The following is a 6,202-nucleotide window of genomic DNA, read 5'->3' on the forward strand; positions in this document are numbered from 1 at the left end:
GGCTCACGCGCCATTATTCGTTGTGCACTTCAACGCAGGGTCATTTTAGAAGACGAGTTGCGTTTAGCAGAGAATTCTTTCCTTTTAACTAATGTGATTATTTTGTACATTGTAATGAGTCAATCAAAAGTACATCTCTACATCACGTAAATGCATTTCTCACTCTATTCCAGGAAGCATAAATCGGTTATGGGGGTGTAATAAAAGGGCTTCTCAGACTGATGGCTTTCACAGAGTCCAGTGAAGTGCTCTTGAGTTCAGGGGTTCCCTGCTGGACTGAGAGCCACAGTAAGAGGTGAAGAGGGTGATGTCTGGGCAGTGGCATTTTCAGCCAATCTCACACATCTCACATCACTTGATGTTTAGATGCACAGCTGAAAGTGGTTTGTTATATCTGGTTAAATAGAAATTCAGCTGAAATTCCTCATGGTGATATAATCTGTAGAAAAACATCTTATGTTTTTCCATAACCTACAAAACATTGTAGGGGGAAATATTCTAGATCTTTGTGTTAATCTTCAGACGTGTACAAAAGAAAGATTTTATGACAATCAGTCATGAAGCCTAACAGTTTAAAATTGATTAAATATGGGCTTTATGAAATGTATATTGTCGTTGTGAAGCTTCGGTCTTTGGTTAATGGAACAGTTCACTGTATATTATTACTTTCATCCAGCACGTCAAATGGAAGTGCAAGATGTTTGATTGGTTGTTCTATGTTCAACCTTTAACATTCACAGAACCTTTCAATGGCACAAAAGGCTCTTTATAGAGGGAATGCTCTCCACACTAAAAATAATGGTTCTTTTAAGAACTGTTCATAAAGGGATAGTTTACCAAAAAATGAAAATTCTGTCATTAATTACTCACCCTTTTGGAACAACATGAGGGTGAGTAATTAATGACAGAATTTTCATTTTTGGGCGAACCAACTCTTTAAAGGCTCTTTGTGTTAAAGCCTGGGTAGACCAAATATATTCAGATCACTTTATAAAATGTTTTAATAATGCCAGAGTTTTCATTTGTGGGTAAGCAATCTATTTAATATTTTTATAGGAGCTCTATATATTCTGTGCCACCCCACCCCCTGTTCTGGCATAGAAGGGCAATGGCAGAGACCTTCCCACTAGACAATCTTCAGTTAGGCTTTTTGTCCATGACTTTTCCCCTGGGCAAATCGGGAGCTCTGTATCACGGTTAACAGACCCTAATCTGGGGATTAACAAGGGGGTATTCCTTCTATCACAGCTTCCTCTCAGTGTGTAGTCAGCAGATAGAAATGATGGTCCTAAAAGGAATAAATCGGTCCAATGCTCAAGGTTTGTCAGTACAGCCGGGTAAAAACATTAAATGATTAATCACAGTCACTTCATTTGAACAATCCAGATGTTGTTCCCTAAAATCATAAAATCATTATTTTACTCTATGGCTGTTTATAATGAAAAGCACTGTCTAGTCTGCATATTTCACTGCATTCTGTTGAACTAACTCACTTAATTTCATATTTTGGACCAAGTTGCTATTTGTAAATTTTTTACATATTCAGCACCAATAAAAAAATGTTTTCCATTATCTATTATTCCATTACCTATTCCTTTAATTGTGAATTACACAAGCATTAATTTCTTTAATTTGTAAGCACAATAGGCATAATTGCTGAGATACATTTTTTGTAAAATTGAATCAAATTGAAATCCAAAAATAATCGCATTGAATTTATACTGAAGCTCAGCCTATTTTTCAGTGATTAAAAGGTTGATCATTGCAGCTCAAACTAATGTCAGGCACACATATATCAGTTTTCTTCCCAGTATCATAAGTCTGTTTCATTATACCCTCCAAATATTGTTTCATGTCAAACAGCATCATGTTTGACCAAATTAGCCTAGGATGCATTTTAAATCGTACATTGTGGTTGCATGCAATTAATACAAGGTATATATAGTGTGTTTGTTCTTTTGTCATATTTACTATGTACAAAATAAATGAACTGCAGTTTAATCTGCTGTATTCGAGTCCTGTTACATCATCCAGGCAGAGAGGCTTCCTCCGAGTCCGTTTCCCCTGTAACACACTGATTTCCCATCATCTCAGCAGCCCTAAAGACATCCCCTGTGCTGGGGCTCAGGTTACCATTTAGAGATGTACAAAGAACGCTGACCCACTTGAGAAAACAAAGTCAGACATCCTCCTGGAGCCCCAAACTGCTGATTTGTCTTAGCAGAGACAAATTATACTTGCTCTTCCACAGGCTCTTTTTAAGTATTGCACCTGATGCCAAAGTCAACCTGCAAATCTATTCGACGGAACTGCCGTAATGCTTAGAAAAATAAAAGGCAATAACTACTTTTTGGGTTCTTTCAGTAACTTAAAATATATGGTTCAGAAAACAAAGTATGCCTGGTTAGAGAGTAATATGCTGTATGATGAAAATTTAAAATGTAATAATTCTGCCATTAATTACTCACCCTTATGTAGAGAGCCTCCTGTCCTTCTGTTGATGGCTATGCAACACACTTTAATGCTTAAAAAAGTTCATAAAGAGATCGTAAAGCAATTCCATATGAATTGAGTGGTTTAGTCCAAATTTTCTGAAAAGTTGCAAGTTTGAGCTTCTTCAATAACCAATAATAAGGTATGTTCTTGCGCGTTAAGCTCTTCAGATGAGTTTATGTTCGCTGATCAATGTTTAAATGTGAATAAAAGCCAAGATATAGACACTTCATTTGTACTAAACCGCTCAATTCATATGGATTAGTTTGATTATGTCTATGAACATTTTTAAGCGTCAAAGTGGTGCTTGCGTAGCTGCTGTCAATGGAAGAGAAAGCTCTCATATTTCATTGAAAAGCTCTTCATTTGTTTTCCGAAGATGAACATAAGTCTTACAGGTTTGGAACGACAACTGAGTTAATGATAGAATTTTAAGTTTGGGTGAACTACCCTTTAAGCCTTGTCTGTGGAGTATTTTTTTAAAGTATATAAATAATACTGATTCTAATGAAGATAAAGAATAGCTAAGCAAACCACTGGTTCAACCATTCTGCTTATAATAATAATAATAATTTGATTGAATGCAAGGAGCAGTCAATTTCCTTCTACATTGCTGTTCGTAAATCTTTTTTGGGCTGCAGGTTATAAATCTCAATTAAACGTGTGGAAAAAGACTTGAAAAATGTTAACTGAGTCCAATCATGTTAGGCCCGCAATATTATTCGAAAAAGAAGAAAGAAAGCTGCACAGGTTTGGAATAATATGAGGGTGAGTAAATGACGACAGAGTTTTCATTTGTAGGTGAATGATCCCTTTAATGTGTATGTAAAGCTCTCTTGCATCACAGAGGCAGGGCTCTGAGGGTTGGTGTAGCAGATTTATGGCTCACAGTGGGGGACGTTTGAGTGGTCTTTTGGGGAAGGTGACTGGACAGAATATATCTACCTGCTGAGAGAATCATGCTGAGAGTGACTGGGTTTTCTAAGCCTTTTCCCACATGGAGGTTTCCATGCCTTTGATAGCTGCTTTAAAATGTCTCTGACGGCAGCATTTGGATGTTAGATGGAAAATGTGTGTTCTGTAATCATTCCCTTTCCTGTAATTCATCTACATAGGCATTGGAACTTTGGAACTTTGTCAGATACAAAAACAGCATTTAAATCAGCATAAATATGAAGAACATGTTATTATATGTGAGGTTATGTGACTTATTTATCCATTCATAATAGCATAACTCTTTAAAGCATTCTCTAGTGACAAAAAGTGAATTGTTTGTTGTCAACTCATACAAGTGAAGTAAGAGATGTTAAAGTTTGATGGTTTTGTGTCAGCATCTTAAAACCGTAGGAGGCTGTTTTTAGGGAAAAATTCTGTACTAAACCCTGAGAGATCTTTTAATGTGGTGGTCCTCCAGATCTCATGCATTTTTCTGGGCTGACTTCACTTCCATGGCTGTTTCCAGTCTGCGGCTCTACCTCGTAGTTCTTCAAAAGATTTGGTAGGGCTTTAAATTAAACTTCCTTCATCACCCTGGTTTTAATGACCAATGTGTTTGACATGGTGACTGCTCCTCAATAAGCATCATTAATCCTTGGAAATAAAACTTATAATTAGCTTTTTTTAAATACTGTGTCTATTGTACCACTGTATTATTCATGGTTTTTACAAGAATGAGTAATGATTAGGGATTCTGAAATTACTGGAAGTTTTCACCCATACCACATAGAGGAATCTGTATCTCAGAGTTGTGAAAATTCGAGTCCGATCTCAGGAAAATGCTAATGCGAGTGTGCAATCTTGTGGAATTTATAGGCCAAAATGAGTTTTGGCATGCATATTGTGTGCGTTTTTTCGCATGCATATTATACGCACTTTATGGTGTATTATACGTACGAACCACCCACCCCACCACCCCCAACCTACCTAAGAGCGTGTTATATGCACGCCATAAAGTGCTTATCATATGCACATTAAAAACTGTGTAGCATATGCATGCCAAAACTCATTTTGGCATATCCATTTCACAAGATTTCACACTCGTACTATTGATATGCATTACCATGTGATCTTGTTGGAAAATTCAGATGTCTTGCATTTTTAGTAGTTAATAATTTAGAATTCAATGCTGATCAATTGTCACTCAGTAAATAGCATGCGGCTCACTGTGTTTCAGCCCTCTATCTTCTAAAGGCATACTGTTGGCTAATTTGGAACACTTTATAGGCTGCAATTTATAGCATAAACAGACATATTTATCCCAATCTAATTTTTCGAGTCAAAAAGTAAGCTGTTTCCTGTGACTTTGTGAGACTTCAGATTCATTAGTTGCTACAGGTAAACTAGAAGAATAGCAGTGCAGTAAACTGTAAAACGATAACCAATGTTTAATTACAATAATTAACTTAAAGAATATATATGCAAGATTGTGGCCAAAACTTGTACTGCAATCACTATTCCCTCTCCCTCTCCCCTGACTAGAGGTTGCCAGATAGGCTGCTTTTTTAACTTTTGTAGCTGCAGCTGTGGTAACTAAAGCAGAGCTGGTGACCCGGATGCCCAAACACTACTGACTTTAGGATTCGTCGATAGGTGGAGGGTGGAGGGTGGAGCTTCAGGCCAAAACACATGTCAACATGTCATTAACATTACATTTAATCATTTAGCAGACGCTTTTATTCAAAGCGACTTACAAAAAGGGAGAGCAATAGAAGCAACGAAACAAACAAGGCCAACAACCTGCAAGAGCTGTCAGAATTCTCAGTTTATCGAGCACAGTACACACGCTTTTTTTTTTTTTTGAAAAGCAAACAGAAAATTTAATTGGATAGTTAAGTGCTAGTCTTTATTGGTCAGGTGCAATTGGAAAGATGTGTCTTAAGATGTTTTTTTAAAAATGGCTACAGACTCGGCAGCACGAATTGAGATCGGCAGGTCATTCCACCAGATGGGAACGGTCCAGGAAAATGTCCGTGAGAGCGATTTCATACCGCTTTGGGATGGAACCACGAGGCGCCGTTCACTCGTAGAACGCAAGCTTATGGAGGGTTTATAAGTCTGAACAAGCGAGTCTAGGTATACTGGTGCAGAGCCAGTGGTTGTTTTGTAGGATAGAACCAGTTCCTTGAATTTGATGCAAGCAGCCAATGGCAACCAGTGCAGTCTGATGAAGAGAGGCGTGACATGCGCTCTCTTCGGCTCATTAAAGACCACTCTCGCCACTGTATTCTGGATTAGTTGCAAGTGTTTGATAGTGCATGCTGGAAGGCCAGCTAGAAGAGCATTACAATAGTCCAGTCTGGAGAGAACAAGAGCTTGGACCAGGAGTTGTGCAGCCTGTTCTGATAGGAAGGGTCTAATCTTTCTAATGTTGTATAAGGCAAATCTGCAGGACCGGGCTGTTGCAGTAATGTGGTCAGTGAAGTTTAAATGGTCATCAATCACAACTCTAAGGTTCCTGGCTGTCCTGGATGTAGTTATGGTTGATGAACCGAGCTGAATGGAGAAATTTTGACGAAGTTCTGGGTTGGTTGAGACAACAAGTAATTCTGTGTCTTTGCAAGATTAAATTGAAGGTGATGCTCCTTCATTCAGTCAGAAATGTCTGTCAGACAGGCAGCGATACGAACACTGACTGTAGGATCATCTGGTTGAAGTGTCATGTCATGTCAGTTGAGGGCTGCAACAACTACTTTTAAATGACAATATCCTG

Source organism: Pseudorasbora parva, chromosome 3 (genome assembly GCF_024679245.1).
Source record: "Pseudorasbora parva isolate DD20220531a chromosome 3, ASM2467924v1, whole genome shotgun sequence".
NCBI classification, from domain to species: domain Eukaryota; kingdom Metazoa; phylum Chordata; class Actinopteri; order Cypriniformes; family Gobionidae; genus Pseudorasbora; species Pseudorasbora parva.